Source organism: Erpetoichthys calabaricus, chromosome 7 (genome assembly GCF_900747795.2).
Source record: "Erpetoichthys calabaricus chromosome 7, fErpCal1.3, whole genome shotgun sequence".
Taxonomy (NCBI): domain Eukaryota; kingdom Metazoa; phylum Chordata; class Cladistia; order Polypteriformes; family Polypteridae; genus Erpetoichthys; species Erpetoichthys calabaricus.
In genome coordinates, this window is record NC_041400.2 from 105,389,710 (window position 1) to 105,415,743 (window position 26,034).

Below are 26,034 nucleotides of genomic sequence, written 5' to 3' on the forward strand. Positions count from 1 at the left end.
CCCTGAATGTGTTAATATAAGTAGCAGAGAAAATGCAGGATAAATCTTGGACAGCTGCTAAGCGAATGGCTATGCAGTGAGCATGAAGGCAATGTGAAAGTCTGAGCTTTCTTGGTGGAAATCGAGACCTTCATGATTAGACAAGGCCATATGACATGGCTTATAATGAACTCCAGATGTGTAAACATAGAATCCAAAGTAAATGATGTAAAAGGTAACACACTGCACTCATCGGCCTGTAATACTGATAAAGCAACTGCAAATTACATCACCAAAAGCTTGGTGTCATTATCAATGAAAATTGAAAAAATGTACATAAAAGGAAAACTGGTGTCCTATCTTCATGCGCCTTGGGTTTTCCCACATCAGACCATTAATTTCCTCTATTTTGCAGAAAATACACACCTAAAACTACAGTGCAAAAACAACAATTGGATTAAGGAAAGCCTACAGTTCTATTTCCTGATTTGAAAATTGTGGATGTCCAAAGGAAATAAGAAAAATAAGAAAAAATTGCTGTAAGTATTCTTGATTCTCGGCCTATTAGGCACCTTCAATGACTTTAAGTTCATTATTAACATGCCTGTTGGAACAGTTATTTATTTTTTCTAGCTTCATACACCGAGTGAAATTCACTCATCCCAGGCTTTAACCCTGAATACTGTCAGTGATTCACAACATCACATAAATCTATGTCATGATTTGTTTTACCATATTTCTTTGGAAACATTTCTCAGGAGTAGAAGGATGTAGAAGAAAGTTAACCTTTTTCACTATTTCTATCAATTTTGTGTTGTTTTTACAATCAATTGAAATTTTGCAAGTTCAGTGTGACATCACAGAGCTGTCACAGCCATGTGCAGAACATTCATGCGTGTGCACTATAAACCTACTCCTTCTTTGCACATTTTATGTTGCTGCCCGATCTGCTTTGTTCATGAATGATGTCACTTCTTGCGTACTACTCTAGTTGGATTTGCTCCCAATACATGTTTAAAAAAAATAATAAAAAATCGCGAGTGGTTTCCCCTAGACTTTTTTGTATACTCAGATATGGGGATAGATATTTGAGGAGTAAACCACAAGAAAATGATTATATTTTTATATTAAGTACATTAAATAACCATCAACAACAAATCATATCAAATTAATAATATATTGAAAAATTATTAAAAAAATAAAGTTGAATAAATCGGACTCTGCAGCTGCATGAATAAACAGGTAAAGTACCACTTCCAGTTAATGGAAATAGCCCAAAAGATGATAGAAATCTACATTTTGTACCTAATACTTGTATGCAAAATTTGGTTTGATCTAAGTGAAAGCGTACTCAAGTTATCATGTTTACATACACACAGACACAGAAGGACATACAGACATAATTCCAAAAATGGTATTTTCTGACTCAGGGAGGTCTAAAATGTTGAGATTCATCAAAATCTCGAAATGGAATTTTTGGAGGATTACAATAATTTCCCTATACTTGCAGTATGTTCATTTTAGGGGTACAGTTTATTTAATATTATTTATTTAATATTGTTTTTATCAGTATGCTGCTGCTGGAGTATGTGAATTTCCTCTTGGGATTAATAAAGTATCTATCTATCTATCTATCTATCTATCTATCTATCTATCTATCTATCTATCTATCTATCTATCTATCTATCTACAGTAGATGACCATAATGAGAATATTATGCCACGTGGCTAAATCCGTATGCCGGGTAAATGCATACGCAATGCGGCCAGCAAAACTAACCTAACAGGAATCCTCCCCTCACTCAGTCCCTGAGTCAGAAAACACATGGGACCCTACGAAATAATAATGATGCAAAATGTATTATTATTTCTAAGGTACTTCTATCTTCCTGATGGAAGAAAAAATTGCAAAGCATTTGCAGATAGATAAGAAACAAAAAAGATGGCCAGCTGCATGGACACCATGTGGTTCATACCGGCCGAAGTGTTACTTCAAAAAATGTTGCATGGCACAGCCAATCAGTGCATGTATGATTGGAATTCTTTGAGCACAATGATATTTTTGTTTTACTTATTGCTACAAGGCCATTTGTTATATTTTGTGTGTGACTATCATTCTCTCTGCGTCTCTTATTGCTTAAGACACAGTGGCACAGTGGTTAGGACTGCTGCCTCTCAGCTCAGGTTACATTTTTGGCCACAATAATCGACCCAGCATAATTAATAGAAGCTTCGCTAGCTCTCAGGGACACTTAAAAGACAATTGCACTATTATAATCCACTTAAAAATGGTTTATGCATTTCATCATCTTGGGTGAATTTCCAAAAAATCTCAGCAATTTCGTCAAACTCACAACAAAGAGAACTCTAAGGAGTTTGCTCATCAATAGTTACAAATGCTGATGATGTTACTGTGCCAGAAGTGTTCTTTCCATGCATATGCAAATTTAAGAGCCTGCATTTGCATTTTTGCTTACACATGATGTCATAGATTTCATGCTGGAAAATCCAAACACAGTCTTGCTGCTTTTGAAAATACCATTTTTAAGCCTATTATTATTTTCAATATTTCAGATTGTGGGATTATTTTCACATTTTGTTTGTGATGTCATGTTGTCACCATTTTGTGTTTGTTTTGCTCACGGGTGCCACTATTTTGTGTTTCTTTGTATGGCTGTGAACATATTGTTGTTGGTAAAGGTATCCATTGCTAGCCACATGACAACTGTATTTCTAGTCAAGATGACTAACTTTGGAGTGAACATAGAATTCAAATAAACCACTGTTGCTCTGCTTTTTGTAGTTGTTGTTAGGATTCTCTTTTTAGTAAATATTTTGGCCTCCGAACTTTGACTTTTTGATTTAAAATTTTTTGGTTAGTGGTTTTATTCTACCAAAAGATGGAAAGAATGGAAGGCACAAGGCATTATTGTAAGTGGACCTGGATATAGATACCTTCTCAGACAAACAGGCAGAGTCCAAGCTGGGAAATCATTAATCTACTCTCTATATATAAAATCCTAAGCCTAAAAGTGCAATGAGTTTGTGCAACGATTTTATGTGATGTTTTTATGCCATGTTTTAAATCGGGCTTATTTTAAAACCTAAATATATATGTTTGGTATCATTCTTTTCAGAATTTATCGAACTTTAATGTGATGTTGTTAGATTTTCAGATTCTTATTCCGTTTTTAAATTATAAGCTAAAATATCAAGAACTCACATCCCATGTGAGTAGACTTTGTGCCAGCAAATTTAACCACCGCTGGGTCCGTAAATAAAAGACAAAGAGTAGATGACAAAGACAGCTGCTGTACAGGCTTTTAAATGTTTGAAGCGCCGCATGAGATGCAGATCACGCAACACGGCAGCAGCACCAATCCAGCAGCTGATCGAACAAAGAGGAGGTAAAAAAAAAAACTTTGATTTGTTTCCCATTGTATCACCGTTTTTAGAGGGGGTTTCACAGGAGTAACCGCATCTATTTGGGGTGCATTCACCCCCCCTCTTCACAACACAAGCAGCAGAGATTCGAAGTGGCTGGCGCGTAGCACAGGCCACGGGGGTAAGCAAGTGAAGCGAGCAGAGGGTAAGCCCCCTAGTACCAAAATAAAAATGACAACCACATAATCTAATTTATAGCCAAAGTTCAGGAAAGAACTAGTGAAAATCAAAAGTTAAAAACAACAAAAATCAAAAAGATATTGGAGGCTGGTTCTAGGTTAAAAATGTGCGTTGGCTAAACCTAACTGTGGGCTATCTGAGGCAGCTAAGAAATCACCCTTTTGTTAGATAGATGACCCATATTTGGATTTTTTTTTTATCAAAGATTAATATGTGCTCTCATATCTCTCTTTCGCTTTGTGGGTCTCACTCATAAATCTTTTAATTCAATGTTTTACTTAAAACTGTACATTTAGCACTCCTAAAACAGTAAAAGTAGGTGCAAATGATACAGCGACCAATCCGTGTTGCTGTAAGAATAATAATAATGCAATAAGTGCTGGTAAGAATGTACATCAAACCACTTGGGTATAAGACGCATGGAAAAGAAAATGGTGGAAAACTTCTCGGCAGTGAGAATTCCTAGTTCATTTGGAGCCATGGGATCTGGCCTAGGTAGATCTGAGCATGTGCAAAGAGGAAAAAGTAAATTATAATAAGCGTTATGCAAAAAAAAAAAAAAAAAACTGCTAGAAACATGCACCTTAATATATTTAATACAAATTTCCTTATTTTGCTTATTTGTTAATGACAAATATGTTCAAATATATTCCAAGATTTTTCAGGTAAGGAAGGCGGAGTTTCTAGGTAAGGTAGTTATACTATAGTTTACTATACTAAATATGGTGTAGTAAGCAGAGCTGTGTGGCAAGATGTCAGAGGAGTAAGAAAGAGAAAGCAGTCCATGGCTGAAATGAAACTGTATTTCTAAAATGAAAGAACATTAAAAGGCTGAAGGAAGAGGCGGTTAAGCTTCAGGAAATTGTAGTGGAGAAAGAACAGGGGCGCTACTGGCCAGCAAGAGCTGGCAAATGGCCTGCATACAACAGAGGCATGACAGGGTTGAGAAGCACAAGTAAGGACGGACACAATGTGAAGATATTCCAGGAACTGAAATACCCCCATGCATTCACTTTGAGGCAGTATCACCGAGCTATTATCATCTAATCTAATTGCTTAAAGATCAAGCAACCTTACACTTTTAAAATCAACTAAGAGTGCTTTGCCTTATTTGCATAGTAGCTACAATGTCACTGGTGTCTGCTGGAGCCAATCCCAGCCAACACAGGGCGCAAGGCAGAACCAATCCCGGGCAGGGCGCCAACCCACCACAGTACTTTTATTTAATTCTTTGTAAAGTTAACAGATTAACAGAAGGTTAGCCCCCTCTTAAATCTTGAAGTAAATCAATAATGAATAGTTCACAAAATATTTTTCAGGCATACAATGTACATTTTTTTGCTCTGCAAAGATTCCTAGTTAATATTTTCTTTGGTCTGATGAGCAGTGCAATTCCTTGGATGTTTTTATTTGCATAGAATTAAGTTAAAATAAAATAACACTTCTGTAGTAACTTATAAAATAATACAGTACATTGTATGACTGGATGGACTAAACTGCACAAGCCACTTCGAAATGTTGGGGCACCAAACGGTTGTCTCAATTGGACTGATACAAAGTAAAAAACAAAAAAAGAAAATTACGTTGCATTGGCGCTCTCAGCAAAAAGGGGTTCATCTTATGCAGTGTCAGGTTTCTTGATGGAGCTTGTTCCATTCCAAGCTCAGGCCCCATAAGCAGACCACCTCCTCTATGGACCCTCGGGTTTTTACAAAGGCAGCTCTGAGCGCTGTGTTCAGGTCAGTTGCCCTCTCCTGGTGGCCTATCAGGGGTGCTGTTGGAAACTGAGAAACAGTTAGCATGAGCACCCCTTCTCGTCCCATCATGGTACCGCTTACCTCATCAGAGCCAGCAAGGTGATCCCCAGGTGCACATGCACGACAACTGAAAAAGTGATGATCTGGACCAATAAATAGCAAAGTAAAGGTTAGACATGACTACCATAATAAGTAGGAGATTTGCTATGATCAATCATGTCACAACTTAAGAGTCATATTGACCACAGTTGGTACTGTATTAGTTTCATTAAAAGAAACTTATAAGATGAAAATCAGTTTATATGACAATAATGTGGAATGAAGTGCATTGCACTACTGCATAAGACTGTATAATTAATGTGAATAGACATTGAAATGCTCAGTTGTATATGATGTGTTTAGGGAATCACAGATATTTTTCATTCCTGCATTCCCGGAAATGAAACTGCTGTAATTCCCTGGAAAACGGGAACGGCCAAGCTCACACGTATAGCGTGTAAAAGTGTAAAAATCGATCAAGAAATAACAGAGTTATAGTTGAAAATAATTAAGATGGCGCCATTGCTGCAGCTTGCACTTCATCAGACAACAGCTTTGAACAGCAACTTGAAATTGCAATGTGTCAGTCTGTTGCATCCGCATTATCCGTGCCAAGAAACTTGCCATCACAGAATGATGACAAGAAACTGGATGCATCAGTAAAAGCTGAAATGGCGGTGTTTCAGAGCAACGGCAAGCGCGGGTGTTGTTTAGAACAAGTCTATCAGTATCTGATGATTGTGCCGCCTACTTCAGTGGAGGCAGAGCGTGCTTTCTTAGTGACTGGCGTACTCTGCACGAAGGTGCGCACTAGCCTGGACGACCGCATGCTCAACACATTGTGCTTTCTACTGCAACTAACTAGATACATGTACTTATATGACAGCAAGAACTGCTTGTAGATAAGGTTAGTCTTTTATTTGTGTCAACACATTGCAGTAGTTTTATTAAAAATAAGTGTCGGTCGTTCTAAAACCATTCACATGTGATGCCCGTGCACTGTGTCATCCCCAGGAGCCTGGGATTCCCGGGAATGAAATGCGGGATTCCCGAATTCCCGGGATTGGATTCCCTAGATGTGTTGCATATACAGTTTAGGTATATTGCAATTTCTCTTTACATGCTAATTACTACAGAAGGACTAAAGTAAAACCCAACTGAAGTGAAGCAGACAAGAGGATTAAGTGTAGCTTTTCATTAAAGCTGCACTTTCATTATTAAGGTGCTTAGAAGATATCATCATACAATAACCTAGCTGAGGCTGTCAAAAATTAGACATATAGTGTTTCATATATACTTAGTTTAGCACTAAGTTGGCATTTCCTTTTCCTACTTCCCTTCTTTACTTGTTAATATACATATCCATCCATTTTCCAACCCGCTGAATCTGAACACAGGGTCACGGGGGTCTGCTGGAGCCAATCCCAGCCAACACAAGGCAGGAACCAATCCCGGGCAGGTTGCCAACCCACTGCAGGACACACACACAAACACACCCACACACCAAGCACACACTAGGGCCAATTTAGAATCGCCAGTCCACCTAACCTGCATGTCTTTGGACTGTGGTAGGAAACCGGAGCACCCGGAGGAAACCCACGCAGACACGGGGAGAACATGCAAACTCCACGCAAGGAGGACACGGGAAGCGAACCCAGGTCCCCAGGTCTCCCAACTGTGAGGCAGCAGCGCTACCCACTGCGCCACCGTGCCGCCCCTAATAAACATATTATTTATCAAAATTAAGATTTTAAGAAGTTAGAATTCAATAATTCAGGGGACTTTGATTGTCATTTATTTATTTATTTATATAATTTAAAACAAAGGGAAACTGGAAATTATTCAGGAAGAATAAGGAAGAGTGAAAGGTGTAGCTGGCTTTAGCATTTATTTGGGGCTTAGCCCCCTTCTGATAATTTTGTTAGTCCTCAAGTATCTTAGATGGAAAAGACAGTTGAAAGTCCTACGGAGGGATCTCCAATTGGTTATTGAGGAGTACTGGAAGTTTCCCCCATGACGACCCTAGGCAGAGCAAAGGAATTTTCCCTGGATGTATGCCAGTTTAGAGCTACACGTACACACTCACAGAATGAAAACTGTCATGTTAAACACCTTATATTCATTATAAAATGGTCACCTCTACTCATTAAACTGTTAATATTTTTAGTCAATCAAAAAAGTGGATGAAATATATTGTATCTTGGAATATTCTGGACAAAATTAAATAAATACACAAATAACTAAAAGATCTATGAAATGTGGCAATAAAGAAAAAGAGCATGAAATGTGCATGTAAATAAATAAATATGTCACAGAATATGTTTTTTTGTTGCTAATTTATTTATTTAAGTTTGTACGTAATATTCTTTCAGGTGCAAAATGAAATTCGACTTGAATTTAAAACTGTCACTTTCACTCATCAAAGCTGAGAGGGCAGGCTCGAGCAAGTGCTGCGTTTAAACCTTTGGACTTAAACCTTCAGCCATCAAATGCCAAATTGACAGCAGACACTACAGATGCAGGCTCCTAATGATAATTTCGGAGTTTATGGAACTGGAGTAGCTGCTTTGCACTGTAATTCTCAGCAAATTTTTGATGCGCTTGTAGTGGACATGCACAGTTACAATGTTGAGCGTGAACATGAGCCACCCTACGTATGATTCACTAATCAAAAAATAGCACTCGCTGGACACATTTTTAATTGATATTCACATTTCATGCAGTTTTTTATGTTTATTATCACATCTCAATGTACTTTTGTTTATTTATTTAATTAAGTCTGAAATATTCCTCTGTAGAAAGAAAGGCAGATAAAAGTTTAAAATCTAAATAAATACTGTATAATTTTGTTAAATATGACATTTATTACTTTGTCTGTGAATTCCTCTTATGACATGGCTTAGATAATTAAGACATAACTGTTTTCTTGGCTCTGAATGGTGAGATAAATTTTTGGCATACTTTAAATTTTTTCCTTGCTACTAAGTTACAGTGAGTACAAACATGGAAATGGAAATTTCTTCTCAGCAAATAGGGTAACTAAACATGCTGCCACTTGGATGTTTATTCGACTAGTGTTTCTTCTTGCTCCACAAGCATCGTTCCATGGATGTTAATAATTAGTATGTTTTCTTTGTCCCTTCTCACAAAGTAGTATGAATCTGGGTCATTCTAAAGCAGTAAGATTTAATATAAATGTCATTCTAAAACATTTTTAACCTATCATGTACCTGCAGCCCCAACAAATCAAGAGAGATTTTAAAATAATAGACTAGGGGTCTCCGCCCCCTGTTCACTTTGCTCGCCCACCCCCGGGTTTGGATTACCGGATATACAATTTAAAGAGATTGTTATTTTCATGGGAATTGTTATATATGCATTATTTTCACTTTTACTTTAAAGCTTTTGTAAAAACAATACTTGTCCTTTATTTCCGGCCCGAGGCGTGGTTAAATCTCTCGCAGGATGTATAATGCTGCTCGTGTTGTGGGGGGGTTGGGCAGTTGAACGCACGCTATGGAGATGCCGTCGGATCATCTACTGTCTTTCTTCTGCTGCTGCTGGCAAGCTGCATGTTCTGTTTGTCACGCTGTGCGTCAATCATTTAAAAACCTGTACAGCAGCTGCCCTTTTGCCATGTCATGTCTCTGCCGCTCACTTTGTGAAGGGGTTTGGAGGGCTAAACTCACGATAAGGAGAAGCAGTCATATCATCTGCTGGCTTGCTGCTGCTGGCGCACTGCGCATCAATCATTTCAAAGCATGTACAGCAGCTGTCCTTTTGCCACTTTGCATCTCTGCCGCTCACATTGTGAAGGGGGGGGGGGGGGATGGGGCTGAACGCACGCTAAGGAGAAGTGTTCAGATCATGTGCTGGCTTGCTGCTGCTGGCGAGCTGTGTGTTCTGCCTGTCGCTTGTCATTGTTTTAAGAGCTGGGAGCACATGAAGTGTGTCTGCCAAAAGCATTCCAACAACTGCTAGGTTAGATGTCCGTGAACTTGTTTTAAATGTTGTCTCACTGCCTTGTCTCACGTGGCATTAAAGTGTTTCTCACGGGACGTCAAATTGTCTTCTGAGAAGATCACATCTCATCTCCCTAGTCTCACTTACAAGATTTTTTTTATAATAGAGAGATATTATAGTCATAAGTATCAAGGAAAGGCAGCTAATTTTGGATTAAATAGGCAAGGTCTTGCCAAAATAGACTTGTTAGAACTTATTTAACAGGAAAATAAGTAATAGAAAGTAGTGCATGCACATCAGAAGATCACCTTCTGGGCTCATCAGAGGTAAGCAATACTTCCCCAGGGCGAAAGGGAGTGCTGTCACTAACAGTATCATCTCTTTTCTCATCTGTAGTGCCAAGAAGATGCCAAGTGAGGGCAACTGACTCTGTCCCAACTGAAGCATTATAAGAACCCAGGTTCCCCAGATAGAGATATCTTAATCTGGACCAGAACTTCATAGAGGACTCAGCTACCAGTCAAGACTGTGCTCTACAGGGCTATTGATTCCTGGAGCTGACAAGGCTATGACTATTTCTGTTGTGTTGTACTGTTTCGTACCATCAAGCAGCTTATTTTCTTTGGTAGTACCCAAAACTGGCTGGCACCCCAACATTTCCTTGGCAGTCCTCTTGTGTCCTTCCAGCTGTCTACAAGGTGTCACACATGTGCGATTGCGAGGCAGCTAAAAGATCTGAATAATGGTAGTTCCACGTCAGACCAGGGGGTGGTGAAGTGCATTGACTGTCTCTCTCAATCCTCTACCGACCATCCATGGGAAATACTGCATTGTTCTAGCACCAATGATGATGTCACTTCTGTTTTTCCAGGTGCATATGACGATGTCACTTCCGGTCCCAATGACGTCACTGCCGTTTCCGGCACGTATGATAATGTCACTTCTGGTCCAGATGACATCACTTCGGTTCTGTTCCCGATGACATCACTTCCTGTCTCGGCCTTTAAAGCCGCCATCTTTTCAGCCTTAAATCAGTTCTGTTTTGGACTTGAACCTGAATATAACTCCTCTTAAACAAACCCATTTTACAGCCAGGACATAATATATGGGTGTCTGCCCCAAACCTTTTTGATCTCTTCTGTCTATTCTTGTGACAAAGGCCAAAAAAGATACAGTTCTGTCTGTCATAAAAAAGACCTACAGTAATCCCTCCTCCATCGCGGGGGTTGCGTTCCAGAGCCACCGGCGAAATAAGAAAATCCGCGAAGTAGAAACCATATGTTTATATGGTTATTTTTATATTGTCATGCTTGGGTCACAGATTTGCGCAGAAACACAGGAGGTTGTAGAGAGACAGGAACGTTATTCAAACACTGCAAACAAACATTTGTCAAAAGTTTAAACTGTGCTCCATGACAAGACAGAGATGACAGTTCTGTCTCACAATTAAAAGAATGCAAACATATCTTCCTCTTCAAAGGAAACAGAGAGGAAAGCAAACAAATCAAAAGGGCTGTTTGTGCCGCGGTGCTTCGCATACTTAAAAGACAAAGCTGTTGAAGGCAGCAGCTCACACCCCCTCCGTCAGGAGCAGGGAGAGAGAGAGAGAGAAAAACAAAGTCAAAAATCAATACGTGCCCTTTGAGCTTTTAAGTATGCGAAGCACTGTGCAGCATGTCGCTTCACTAAGCAGCTGCACAGAAGGTTGCAACATGAAGATAATCTTTCAGCATTTTTAGACGAGCGTCCGTATCGTCTAGGTGTGCGAACAGCCCCCCTGCTCACACCCCCTACGTCAGGATCAGAGAAAGGCAGCGCAAGAGAGAGAGAGAGAAAGTAAGTTGGGTTTCTTCTCAGCCATCTGCCAATAGCATCCCTTGTATGAAATCAACTGGGCAAACCAACTGAGGAAGCATGTACCAGAAATTAAAAGACCCATTGTCCTCAGAAATCCGCGAACCAGCAAAAAATCCGCGATATAAATTTAAATATGCTTACATATAAATTCCGCGATAGAGTGAAGCCACGAAAGGCGAAGCGCGATATAGCGAGGGATCACTGTATTTACAATGCTTCTCAAAACAATAACTTCTAAAACAGACCATGTTATTGCCAGTAGAAAAACCATTACCAAACTTTGCAGTCTTCATTGTAGTCAAAATATGTACCTTTTTCACAAATGTTTTACATCCTTACTGCTGTCAGCATCTGTTTATGCATTTTTTATGAATGGTATATTATATACATTTGTTTTGTTTTCATATTCACATTTGTTTTGTGTTTTTTTTTGGCAGTTTTGTTTCATCGAACAGGCTATAGATGATGTGTTGCTATGACAATTGCATTTAATTGTCAGATCTTTGTGTGAAAAAGGAAAGACCTTTCACTTTGTTGGCAAATATTAAAAAAGAAAAAAAGGTCAAATTTAGCTTTTCTCTTCATCTTCCAAGAACAATTGACAACACTTTTAACCATCAAGGAAGCAACATAAGTTCAGATGGTTCTCTATTAGCAGAGAACTAAATGCAGTAAGCAAATATAAAAAATTTTCAAGTTTGCTAATTATTATCGATGTTTCGTTAAAAACATAAAAATTAAAAATAAAAATTCCACTCCATTATAGACTCAATTACTTCATTACATAAGAAATAGAATAATACATTCATTTGGACCCCATAAGTTCAAAAAAGCTTTCATGGAGCTAAGGGAAATTCATAACAACATCAGTTCTTCACTGCCCAGGTTGTTGACAACTATTTGAATTAGATGTGCATTCATCTTTGATGCAGGTGTAACACTTTCTCAGCATTTTTAAGGTACACATAAGCTTTATTCTTGGGCTTATTTTGATAAAACCTCCACCAGCTGAATAAAATTATAATGTTGTTACCATGAGCATCTTGTAATAAAATTGTAAAATTGCAGTAAAAGTACTAAATTAAAAAAACCCTATTTTACTCAATCGCTACTATTTTTAAACTGATGTTTCAGATTTTCTTCTGTTTAGATTATTTTATTTTTTGCACAGCAATCCAAAGGACGGACCAGTTACCATACCTAATATCCAGTCCATAAATGACTAAAAGTCATCATTCAATTGTTCATTTTCTAATCTCCTTATCTAGTCCAGGGAGATAGAGAGTGGGTGCCTATTAGTGAACTGCCGGGTGCAAGATGGGAATCAAATCTGTATTCAATTATAATGGCCTCTGCACAGCTGTCAATACATGAGGAAAATTAGCATACTGAGAAAAAAAAAGAATGTTTAGTATGTAATTTCAAATAAACCAAATAAAGGAAACTACCAATTCTCATTTTGCATATTACCAGTTTTATCAAAATAAGCCAAAAAACTGCCTTTATATATTTCTGTGCACAAAACACAAGAGATATTAAAATGAGAAAGACAAATAGCAAATGTTTATTAGTGTGAATTTGAAATAACTTGTTTAATTATATTTTTCTTGTTCATGAGGAAAAATGAATGCAATTTGAAGTTGATTTTTATATGTCATGAACTAAGTCTCTTAAAATTGGTTCATGGTTATATTTATCATTCGTTATATTTTATGTGCTTAACCTGGCAATCTTCTGGTATTCTCCACAGAAATTCAGTCAGAGGAAATTCCTTGGAATTATACATGGTCTTGACCTGGGAAAGTAGGGCATGTATGAACAATCCTAGAAAACTCCAGGGATAGCCTGTTTATGCTAATGGGGCTAGAAACCCTTGGCGGTCTTGGGATTGTAATCCTCTATGAAGAGAAGGAGACTTGCCAGGCAAAGGAAAGCCTGATCTTCCTTGCTCCGCTTGTTATTAACTTAACCCTTACCACAACTGGCAATTACAGAAAATGAATGAACTAATGAATGGACGTGATTTTGGGAATTAAAAATAAATAGTCTAATTGTTTTGCTGATATAATTATACTGAATACTTTACTTTTACTAAACACTTTCAGCATAGAAATGTATAATAAAAAAGTATATTAAATTAAGTAAAATGTTCTGTTGTATTGTAATATGCAGAATAAGTCACCCTGTACAAAAAATTAAATTAAATTTGTATTTACTTCTTATTTACTTTTATTTACTTACTTCTGTGAAATCATGGTAGTATATAAGATTACAATTTCCCATGTGTTTAACATAAAAGGGCATACTGCATTACTAATTTTAATTCAAAGCTAATTTATTAATATTAGAGTTTTGCACTAAATTTTGGTCTATGCTTTTAGTACTAGGGTGTTGTACTGTGTTAGCCATTATGAATGTAGAGAAAAGCCAAGCAAAATGACACCTTTTATTGGCTAACTAAAAAGATTACAATATGCAAGCTTTCGAGGCAACTCAGGCCCCTTCTTCAGGCAAAATGTAATCTTTTTAGTTAGCCAATAAAAGGTGTCATTTTGCTTGGTGTATGCTTTTAAAATTAGAAAGGAAAGACACTATGTGAGTGTGAAAGTCTAATGGTCCCATTCTGAGATTTTTCTTTGTATGGTTTAGGATTTTGTGAAATTCATGTATTTGTTGCTGTTTGGAACATTTTCTGCTTATAATTCTCTTCTTTTTTAGTTTTTGCCCTGCACTTAGAACAAAATTCTTGTTAGTTCTTATGAAATTCCTATTGTGTTATGACTTAAAAATAATATATGAGACTTTGGTAATTCCTATTTAAAATTTAGAAACTTAACCTGTCCGAATGTCCATCATAGTGGATTTACATATACTGTATACCCATTGTTTACTTGTGACCCAGTAAACCACGATGTAGACTGAGTAAAGTTACAGAAAGCCCTTTTTTCAACTGCTTTTGATATTAATGAAGACTAATCAGATGGCTTAATTTTAAGTCTTCTACTTTCATTAAATAATGCCAGCCTTATGTCAACATTTATAAAAGATAATATGCTCAAACACCATTGTGTACAAAATGTTGTTAATGTTTTTGAACCCTTTCACATGACACTTAATGTCAGTAACAAATGCACTTTGAAAGGACAGAAAAGAAAAAGACCATAAAAGACAGTCCTGTCATAAAACTGGAGAGGCGCACTGGAGGTGTTTGAGGAGCCAAAGTTTAACAAGCATTTGAATTTTTTTAGAGTGTATAAGTTGCCAGTAACTTTAAGACGTGTGTATCCAAAAATATAACTGTAATGTGGGCAAAGCTGACCCTTTTTCTTACTGATAAATATTCACTTTATAGCTTTCTTAATATATTTAGTTAAGTCTTTTCCAGATTTCCATTCAAAACAGGGTGTGTTAGCCATTATGAATGTAGAGAAAAGCCAAGCAAAATGACACCTTTTATTGGCTAACTAAAAAGATTACAATATGCAAGCTTTCTAGGCAACTCAGGCCCCTTCTTCAGGCAAGATGTACAGTAATTGATTACATCTTGCCTGAAGAAGGGGCCTGAGTTGCCTCGAAAGCTTGATTATTGTAATATTTTTAGTTAGCCAATAAAAGGTGTCATTTTGCTTGGCTTTTCTCTACATTCAAAACAGGGCAATTTTATTTTAAATGGTGTAGCGCTGCAGTTTATTTTTCATTCACTATAAGTAATGTGGGCAGAGTGGTGGTTCTGAGGCTAGGGATTTGCATTGGCAATTGGAAGGTTGCTGGTTTGAATCCTGTAAATGCCAAAAACGTGACTCTACTTCATTGGGCCCTTGAGCAACCTTAACCTGCAATTGCTCCCTTCTGGGTATGGCGTTAATCTGCATCCAGCCCTGCGTGTAGGACCTCCAACCTACAGCGCAAAACCTGGGGAGTTGGTGGCAGAATTGGCACTCCAGCCACCATAAAAAAACCTCACACTGGTTTCATTCCATGTGAACTAGTTTGGTGCTGAGGTGTCACCCATTGCATGGCTACACTCGGGTCCTAATCTGGGATCCTGAGTTGGTTTGTCATGTGGTGTGTGTGGCAAAACGCTGTATCAGCATGTGCTCCTAACCTCTTCCTCCTCCTTCTAAGTAATGCGACCTTGAGGCTAAGGTAAGTGAGGAGTTGTGAGGTCAATCTGCGTATTACTGGGAGTAATTCACTAAACTTGTGAGTGTTCCAACTTCAGTAAAATGTTTAACAATTACACCATACATTTGTTATTTAGAAATGGGTTTGGAAAAATAAACACATTTAAGCAAGTAAAAAAATAAACAATCTTTTTTTGTTCATTGTCTGTCTTTTCTTTTTAAATAGTACTTATTTCATTTCATCATTAAAAAACCTTTTGTCTGATCTTTCTTCCACTGTGTTTGAGTCTGTGGTATTGTACGAGGTCCCTTCTGATTCATATTCTGCTACATCAAAATGCTTAGTCCCTTCAGAACTTTTTTATTTAGATGAAAGCTAATTATTTAATTGTCAGTGTATATTTTGCCCGATTATTAGAATCTTGAAATAACAGAAGTTTATGAAAAAAAGCCAAAGCTTTTGAACATGAAAGTGTGCCAACCAACATATTAAAATTATTACATTTAAATAGCATTTTTCTTTTTACAATATCAGACTCCAATTTGTAAAAAAAAATGTCTAACCATTGTTTTCTATTTCTCTTTCTTGAAGGCCCAAGACCAAATATAAAATAATCAAACCTACTCAATGCAGTTCAGACCCATGGAGTGCCAGGACGAATCTCAGAAAAACTTGGTATGACATTAAGACTAATTCTTGATGGAGTGACAGCTTATTATACAGCTCACTCATGCAAGCACCTGCATTCACAGTTCACATTTAGAATCAACAGTTGTCTAAAACTGTGCTTGGCATGTCCAAGGAAAAGTGGTGACCTCAAAAAAAAAGTTCCAGCAATCTGTGATAAAAAACATATTTTTGGTTTCCTTTCATTATCACAAGGATGCCTTGTAAACATGGAATGCATATTTTCTTAAATCAAAACAGTTTTAAGGTGCTTTCATTCACTTATGGATCTGTATACACATTAGATCCATTGTACGCTACAAGAACAGACATGGAATTTTTAAAATTTATAAACAATGCTTCACTTTAGAACACAATTTTATGTGGCAAATTAATATATACCATGATTGTGAAAAAATAACTTTGACTTAAAAAAAATTGAACTTATACTGAACTGAGCTTTGTAATACACTAGTGAGGCCTCACATGGAGTACTGTGTACAGTTTTGGTCTTCAGGTTACACAAAAGACATAGCAGCACTAGAAAAAGTCCAGAGAAGAATGACTAGGCTGATTCCAGTGCTACAGGGGATGAATTATGAGGAGAGGTTAAACAAGATTAGGAGATTAACAGTAAACATGATTGAAGTGTTTAAAATCATGAAGGGAATTAGTACAGTGGATCAAGACTGTTATTTTAAAATGAGTTCATCAAGAACACAGTGACATAGTTGGAAAGTTCTTAAGGGTACATTTCACTAAAAACATAAAGTTTTTCTTCACACAGAGAACCATATACATCAATAGATTACCAAGTAGTGTTGTAAACAGTAGATGTTTAGAGATTTTCAAAACTATGCTTAATGATATTTTGTAAGAATTAAGTGGATAGGACTGGGGAACTTTCTAGGGCTGAATGACCTGTTCTTGTCTAGATTATTCTATTGTTCTAATGTTTTAACGTTCTTATCCTTCAACAACTTTAAGGTATGAAAATGTTTTTGCATTGCTATTGTTGAGTTACTATTAGCACGGACTAACCTGCGTATGAAACATGTTCATGGTTGGTAGAAGGTTACTTTACAATCAAAATCTACAAGGGGCGTTCAATTATAAACAGGAATTTTCATGCTCTGTTCTTATAAAGGGGTGGCACGGTGGCGCAGTGGTAGCGCTGCTGCCTCGCAGTTAGGTGCCCGGGTTCGCTTCCCGGGTCCTCCCTGCGTGGAGTTTGCATGTTCTCCCCATGTCTGCGTGGGTTTCCTCCGGGCGCTCCGGTTTCCTCCCACAGTCCAAAGACATGCAGGTTAGGTGGATTGGCGATTCCAAATTGGCCCTAGTGTGTGCTTGGTGTGTGGGTGTGCTTGTGTGTGTCCTGCAGTGGGTTGGCACCCTGCCCAGGATTGTTTCCTGCCTTGTGCCCTGTGTTGGCTGGGATTGGCTCCAGCAGACCCCCGTGACCCTGTGTTCGGATTCAGCGGGTTAGAAAATGGATGGATGTTCTTATAAAGAGTGCAAGGTAGACATGACTCACTGGACAAACACATGCATGTTTGAAGTTTTCGTAAGTAGTGCTAGCTTCTCTTCCCCCCCTTCCTGTCAGTTGTAATCAACAAGTCGGAGCAGGAAATACAAAGCAATGTTGCACAGTGAATTATTATTAAACTTTTGACAAATGAAGGTGTCATTCCATCACAGATTTATTCCAGACTAAAAAATCAGTTTTTTGGATGAGTGTCTCTGTCAGTCTAGAGTTTATGATTGGTACAAGTACTGAGGCCACAGGTCCGCCACACCCTTGACCCTCTGCAGTTCGCATACCAGGAGAAGATGGGAGCGGAGGATGCCATCATCTACATGCTACACTGATCCCTCTCTCACTTGGACAGAGGCAGTGGTGCTGTAAGAATTATGTTTCTGGACTTCTCTAGCACCTTCAACACCATCCAACCTCTGCTACTCAGGGACAAGCTGGTAGAGATGGGAGTAGATTCATACCTGGTAGCATGGATCGTGGACTATCTTAAAGACAGACTTCAGTATGTGCGTCTCGGGAACTGCAGGTCTGACATTGTGGTCAGCAACACAGGAGCGCCGCAGGGGACTGTACTTTCTCCGGTCCTGCTCAGCCTATATACATCAGACTTCCAATACAACTCGGAGTCCTGCCACGTGCAAACGTTCGCTGACGACACTGCTATTGTGGGCTGCATCAGGAGTGGGCAGGAGGAGGAGTATAGGGACCTAATCAAGGACTTTGTTAAATGGTGAGACTCAAACCACCTACAACTGAACACCAGCAAAACCAAGGAGCTGGAGGTGGATTTTAGGAGGACCAGGCCCCTCATGGACCCCGTGATCATCAGAGGTGACTGTGTGCAGAGAGTGCAGACCTATAAATACCTGGGAGTACAGCTGGATGATAAATTGGACTGGACTGCCAATATTGATGCTCTGTGTAAGAAAGGACAGAGCCGACTGTACTTCCTTAGAAGGCTGGCGTCCTTCAACATCTGCAATAAGATGCTGCAGATGTTCTATCAGACGGTTGTGGCGAGCGCCCTCTTCTTCGCGGTGGTGTGCTGGGGAGGCAGCATAAAGAAGAGGGACGCCTCACGCCTGGACAAACTGGTGAGGAAGGCAGGCTCTATTGTAGGCATGGCGCTGGACAGTTTGACATCCGTGACAGAGTGACGGGCACTGAGTCTCAAAAGACTTCTACTGTTCTTGAATTAAGAAGCTTCCTGAGCGTTGAAACAAATGGATTGCAGAGGCAGGAGTATACATTGAAAAATAGTTGGTAAGTCACTTTATTGTATTCAATAAATCAAGTGCAGCTCATAAATTCCTGTTTATTTTTGAACACCCCTTGTATTTAATTCTTCATGAATTAACAAGTACATATGATTTTTAAGCAAACTAGTATTTTTTGGTCCTTCAGAAAATCATTAATGGATAGACCTAACAATCTAATTGAGTAGTTCACCCACAAAGAAGAGTCTTCCATGCTCAATGTGGTTTTTCTTTTATAAATTCAATGATTTTAATTTTCTGTTCTCTTGCTGCATTGACATAATTTATCATGCTTGCAGGTAATAAAAATCACAGAGGTATAGGGTTAATACAAGCAACATTTTATTCCTCCAATGTTCTACTTTTTTGCTTAGTGATTGGAAATGTAGCAAACTAACAGGATAATGATAATCTGGCCCTACAATTAAAAGACAAATATTAGTTTAAAAGTGTGAAGCTGTAATATGTTTACTTGACCAAAATATATGCCACCACAGTGTATTGATGGCTTCTGTTTACTACTTACCACTATGACCTGCTCTGTCTTTTGCAGTGGACATTTATTAGAGAAAACATAAGTGATTTTGGTTTAAACTGTTAGCACTTTTAGCCTCCATTTGTGATTCTAAGGCACTGCTGCAGTAAATGTATTATTTAAACAAAAGCTAGCTATTCATTCTTGCCTGTGATACATTTAAAACAGTATGAGATTTATTGTCAGTTCTATAAAATCATTAAAAACACCATAGCCACACAGAATTTGTATTAGACTATATTTATTTTTTTGTTTTTTTTCAACATATGTACTTTAAACACTGTATATACATTATGTATTCTCAGACATTCCTTTCATGATGCATAAAGTTGTCTGGTTTTCTAAATAAACCCTTTTGTATTTTCTTACACCCTTTGTATTCACTTAATAGGCAACGCTTTTCAAAATTTGGATTAAAGCATTAGAGTAAAACATTCTTTGGTTTATTATAATTGCTAGCAGATCCGTTTATTCTGGACTTGAGTCTGATTTATTTTTAAACTACATCAGATAAGATTGACTGACATTCACTTGCATTCTTTTCCCACAACAAATTAAGCTGAAAGGACATGTATGAAAAAATACTTGTGGTCTATTTACTTGATAGATGACAGGGTTGACAGACCAATAGATTAAAAATGTTGAAAATACAAAAGATGAAACAGCTGTTGGGGGTAGAGAGAAGAGAATGACTTGAAGTCTGAAATTAGAAGAGTTAACCTTGTTCTAATCAAAATTATGCCCTACGTTTAAAAGTGTATAAATTATGCATAATGTGACCTAACATTTGAAATTTATTAGTAACATATAAACATATATTTGAATTAATTTATAGATGTATAAATTATAGATAATTGTGATGCTATATTGTAGATCTAGACGAGAACAGTAAACATTCAGTTGAATTTAATTTTATATTCCGTATCAGTACTGACAAGTCTTAATATTAATATGATCTAATACTCATCGGAAGCCTTCATTTTCGTAAAATAATATTACTGTTGTACTTTCTAACTGTAGTTTGCTGGTCAGTATGTTATTCTCCTTGAAGTACACTTTAGTATTACTGCATATTAACAGGATAAACTACTTAATAAACACAGAGATAAAAATAACTTTTCTAACTATTCTACTGTTCTATCACCTGCCAGATTTTGTGTGAAAAATCTTCTAATGCTTTGAAATGTGTCTCAATGTAGGCAATTAGTATGGTATTTCTCAATAATATTTTACAAATGTCAACAAACTTTTTCTCTGCCTAATATCTCTACCAAAGTGTCCAGTTTGTAAAAACTATAGCAGCTTGCTTTCACATTGGAAATGGTGTTTAGTGATACACAGCATTTCAAGTTTTGACCTAAAATTTTTTCTCATGTTATCTGTAATCTAGACATCATGAATTACAGATTCATGGCTAACCACTGTCAGTTACCACAGTGCAAAATGTACAACTTGAGATGGATAGTGGTGTGATTCCATGACAAAACACTTGGCATAGTTGGCAGGATTTACACTGTAAACAGATTGAGGGTATTGGTAGTGCTGTGCAGAAGCTGGGGGCTAAGTGACTGAAAGAGCTTAGCTGTCTTCACCAAGAAGTGGTCCACTTGCAGTAGTTACAGGCGGTCATTGAATGTAGGAGCAAAAAACTCTTCTGTTTCTGTTGCAATAAAAAAAAAACTGCTTCTGAGGGCCTTTGTATTCTGGACATCACAGGTTCACATCTGGCCACCAGCAGTTGCCACAGTGCAAAATGTGGAAAATGGGATGGATGGTCGTATTATTCCATCACAAACATCTTGGCACAATCGGTAGGATTTGCACTGTGTGTGGCTGGAGTGTAGTGGCAGTGCTGAGCAGTAACACGGTGGGGATAAGTAAGGGAGAGAGCAAAGCTGATGTCACTAAGATATAGGCTGGACTGTGCTCTCATAGACATGGGATTTGTTTAGTTTTTTAATGGCATAGAACATAGAGCTGCTTCAGAGAGCCATTGTAATCCAAACATTTCAGGTTCACAGCTGTTCACTGGCAATTTCCACAGTTCAAAATGTCCAACATGAGATGGAACAAGATTTAATACCATAACAAAACAATTGGCGTAGTCATGAGAAAGTGGTATTGTTTCTATTATTTGGGACCCTATTATTTCCCTTTCTCAGTGTTTTTTTTTTTAACTTTCATCTTAGGTCCGAATAATCATTTGCATAATATTTGAAAGGCTGATAAGACATTTATTGGAACTGTGTGTTTTATTTGTTTTTGTAGTTGTAAATATTTGTAGAAATGTATTACTTTAAGTTTATTTATCATGTTTTTCCATATATTTCTGTATACATTTTTGTATCCCCTGTGTTTGAAGTGTTGTTTGTGGGGAATCTTGGGAATTGTAAATAATTAGGATGGTAAAAGGTCCAAAACTTAGGCATTATTGAACAACGCCTTGTTCTTTTTGGACATGCAAATAGTTACATTTGGTGCCCTCTCTGAGAACTTATTACTTAAATTATTACACAAACTTTCCATAATTATTAAAAAAAAAGCTTTATTATAAAACTTACATCAATTCCCTTTTAGTGTCTGTCAAAATACACCCCTTGAGATGTAATAGACTTGTCCCAGCAGTTCTTCCATTCACAGACACATTTCTTGTACTCATCATTTGTTACCACGACTAGAGCCTCCAGTGTTTTGTTCCGGGATTTCTAACATGGTAGTGAATTGTCTTCTCTTTAGTCGCGATTTCAATTTTGGGAACAAAAAGAGTCACAGGGCATAAAGTCTGGTGAAAATGGAAGGTGTAAAGCAACAACCATATTGTTTTTGGTCAAAAACTCTTTCACTGATATTTCTGTCATGGCACAAAATGAAGTTATGCGTGCAACACCACTCTTGATACTTTTTTCCTGATGCTTAACTTTAGTTGCCTCAGTTATTTAGTGTAATGTTGCTGATTAACACTCTGTTTCTGGGGAAACCTTTATTAACAAGGCCATTAATGCTGAAAAACGCAATCATTATTGTTTTGATGTTCAATTACCTGATGAGCTTTTTTTAGCTTGTATAAAAAAGAATCGCCAAAGTCACCTGCTTGACTGTAGAATAAATAACAGAAATATGAATCTCAGCACAGTGCCTCTTGGCAGACTGTAGGCATGCAATACGTAACGGCATATTTGATAGCTACACCCTACTCCAGTGCAACTGACAGATTCTTGGAATTTTTGGGTTCTATCTTTTATAGTCTGCTGATACTGAATACCATATACACTCACGTATAAGTTCTCCCACAGATAAGTCGGGACTTGATTTTACAGTATAATTTCTGGTATTTTGTAATGTTGGTCATATAAATTGAATGCAGAAAAGTCACGCTATTGGTCCAAGAGATATGATATGCTAATGCCCTCCTGAGAGAGTAACCACGGAGCACACTTCCTTTTTTTTCTATGGTGGTGTCAGCAATGCGCCGTATCAGCACATGCTCCTAAACTCTCTTGCTTTCTCTCTCTATTGTGCCTATGTAACCACACGGTAATACCTGAACTACTCCGAAGTGACATTTGCACTGATTTGTGTTTTTTGTATCTGACACCCTCATACACCTTTATCATAAGAGCATCCCTTATCTATGATGGAGCATTTGATCAGAGGAAAATATGAAGCTGGCTTTAAATTAAAAGTCAATGAAGAAGCGAAAGAAATTGGTAACCCTGCTGCTGCAAAAAAAAATTTGACGCATCTGAGAAATTAATGCGAGATTGGAGGAGGCAAGTAAATGTAAAAAAAAAAAAAAACAAGTGTCGCATTTGTGAATGGGAGCATAATATAAGTCGCGGTCTGATTTTATGAACGATTTTTTGGGTTTCAAGACCCGACTTATAAGTGAGTATATACGGTAAATAAATTAGTGTGTCTGAGTTCTGTGGAGCCCAAGGATTCAAGTCAAGTGCTTTGAATGGGGAAAGACTACGACTGCTTCAGTATTGTAACAATAGGATTGTTAAGCCGTAAGATAATGTTCCCACACGGAGGGTTTAGGAGAACACACACAGGAAAGAGCATAGAATTGAGACACCCGTTTGAATGTTCTGGCTGTAACTACTGTGGAATAAACAGACCTAAACTGGAACCGTGAGTCTGTGCCTTTTAATAATCTCGAGAGAGAAACATGGTGGCAGCGTAGGTGACGGAACTGCGCCGAAAGACAAGCCAGTGTGCTGCAAAAAGTTCGGGACGAGGAGACGCTAACACGACAGGAAAATGGAGGGACTGAGACTGCCACCGACATTATGCCTCGAGGCTAAAGACCTGGCGAAGTCATGGAGAACATGGAAGGAAGAGTTCAGATAATACACGGAACTTGCAATGCCGGAGGCAGAGGAAAAAAGCAAGGTCAGACTATTCTGTTATCTTATTGGGGAGAGCGGCAGAGAATTGTGTCAGGCGCTGACCAGTGATGTAAGTCCCGATGAGTTAACCGTGAGCTTGATGGTACGGAAATTTGATGAACACTGCAACCCTAAAATAAATGAAACTGTAGAGAGGTACAGATATTTTTCAAGAAATCAGGCAGGGGGAGAAAATATAGACAACTACATCAGACCTCAGAGTGTTAGTAGGCACATGCAATTTCGGGGATATTAAAATTTCCCTCTTACGGGACCGAATTGTGCGCGGAACCAGTGAAGCAAGTCTGCAACAAAGATTACTCAGAGAAGACAAATTGACTTTAGAGAGGTGCATACAAATATGTAGAGCCATAGAACTGTCGAAGGAGAACAGCAGAACAATTGAGGGCAATACAGAAGTAATACACACAGTGAAACAGGCATCAAAAGAAAGAGGACAGCGAATCACTTGAAAGTTTTGTGGGAAAACACATGAGAGAAGCAAAAAGAACTACCTAGCCTTTGGAAAAATCTGTAAAAAGTGCGGAAAAGCCAATCACTTTGCAAAAGTGTGTAAAACAGGGATTAACACTGGAAAAAGACAGGTGCACGTGGTGGATGAATAGAGAGATGACGACTGTAAGGATATTCTGTAAGGAGTCATCACGGCAATACGGAAACCTGCCGAAAACAAAAACCAGACAGAAGAAGAGACACAGAGTGACAAACAGCTTTACGCAGGCATGCTACTAGGTGAGAACCTGGTAAAATTTCAGATAGACTGTGGTGCAACCTGCAACATCTTCCCAATAAATATATTAAATCAAGATACACAGATTGAAGACTCAGACAAGATTTTACTAATGTATAATAAAACAAAATTGAAGCCAGTGGGGAAATGCAGAATCAAAATTAGAAATCCAAGGAACCAAAAACTATATAGATTAGAGTTTGAAGTAGTAGATGAGACAGTTAAAACACCACTATTGGGTAGAAAGGCAAGCGAAGCCATGAAACTCATCAGGGTTGAATATGGTAATATTTATGCTGTAGACAGTATAGTGATGAGTGAGAGACCAGAAGAGAACAAATGGTCACTGGACAAAATTAAAAAAGAATATCAAAATGTGTTTACAGGAGTCGGTGAGCTGGAAGGAAACAACAAATTGGAGGTTGACGAAACAGTGAAGCCGGTGAAACTACCGACGAGATGAGTACCAGTCGCCATGATGACACCCCTCAAGGAGGAATTACAGAACCTGGAAATAAGTAAGATCATTGCACCAGTGGAACACAGCACAGACTGGATAAGCAGCATGGTCATAGTGAAAAAAACAAATGGTAAATTAAGAACGTGTATTGATCCAAAGCCATTGAATAAAGCCCTGAAAAGAAGTCACTTCCCACAACTGACGACATCCTCCCAGATTTATCAAAAGCGAAAGTGTTTACTGTCTGTGATGTCAAGCACGGGTTTTGGCACGTAAAACTGAATGAAAACTCAAGCTACCTCACCACATTTTCGACTCCTTTTGGGAGATACCGATGGCTGTGAATGCCAATGGGGATAAGTCCAGCACCAGAAGTTTTTCAGAGAAAGCTGACGCAGGCCCTTGAGGGTCTACAAGGTGTGTACCTGATAGCAGATGATGTGCTTATCACAGGTGAGGGGGAGACAATAGACCAGGCAGTAGGGGACCATGATAGAAAATTCAAAAAGTTCTTAGATAGATGCAGGGAGAGAAATATCAAACTGAATGCAGACAAGTTCAGACTCAGGAGGCAGGAAGTTGCCTATATGGGACATCTGTTAACAGCAGCAGGACTGAAAGTTGACCCGGGAAAAGTCAAGGCAATCACAGAAATGCCACAGCCAACAGATGTGAAAGGAGTACAACGGTTGGTGGACATGGTGAATTACCTATCAAAATTCTATCATCATCTGACAGATGACTGTGAAGTTTTATTACAACTGACACACAAAGACACAGTATTTGAATGGACTGCAGATCACAAAGATGCATACAGACGGCTGAGAGAGAACATTGCCAGAGCACCAGAGCTCAAGTATTATGACCCAGGAAAGGAACTGACACTACAGTGTGATGCATCAGAAACTGGTTTAGGTGCTGCTTTGACATAAGAGGGCAGGCCAGTTGCGTACACCAGCAGAGCACTAACACAGACAGAGAGGGGCTATGCATACAGTAAATAGAAAAGGAGTGCCTGGCCATAGTTTTCGGCATGGAAAAATTCCATCAGTATACATATGGCCGACAGGTAACTGTGCAGAGCGACCAAAAGCC